Source organism: Seriola lalandi, unplaced genomic scaffold (genome assembly GCF_002814215.2).
Source record: "Seriola lalandi dorsalis isolate HSWRI2012SDOR001 ecotype SW California unplaced genomic scaffold, Sedor1 jcf7180002054861, whole genome shotgun sequence".
NCBI classification, from domain to species: domain Eukaryota; kingdom Metazoa; phylum Chordata; class Actinopteri; order Carangiformes; family Carangidae; genus Seriola; species Seriola lalandi.
Window position 1 is genome coordinate 811,842 of NW_019525414.1, and position 681 is coordinate 812,522.

Genomic DNA, 681 nt, shown 5'->3' on the forward strand with positions numbered 1-681 from the left:
TTTTTTCCACTGGTGTCAGTGAATGAACGTGTGAAGTTTTATTTCTGAGAATGTCAGTTGTTATGGTTTGATTATGATGTGTATTGTACACTCACATTTTTCTTGTCATTTTCATTCTTTTTGCGCTCTTTGTTTGCCATGATGACACCGACCCGCAGGGTATCAAAGACGGGGTCATTCCGGTTCGGGTTGTCTGGTCATGGACAGAGTAGTTAGTCAGATAATTATTGGTACAGATAATTAAACAATATTCTTACACAAATATTCTATTGAAGAGCAAAATATGATGTATGAGGGCCGTCGCCTTGATTTTAGAATTAATGAGGTCATGAGTCCAACAACTTTTTGACCAGACATCAACATTGATCATCATTGAAAGTTGAGCTCATAGGACTTGTTGTTACAGTCCCTAAGAATAATCGGCATCTTGTATCTTGAGTGGGGGAGGGGTAATCACTTCATCTGAGTCATTAGGTGGACACCCTCCTTCGTTGGTGTTCGTTGATAGGCCCACGACACCTCCAGAGGGCTCAACAGCAACTCCTGGCTTCCCAGGTGTGCGCCCCTCCACTTTCACCCCTCATGCTGGACCTCTTGCAGCCCAGTTTGAGTCCTTCCTCTTCCTCCAAAGCCAGTTGCCTCTTCGTTCAGCAGCCTCTGATAGTGACCTGACTCGATCCC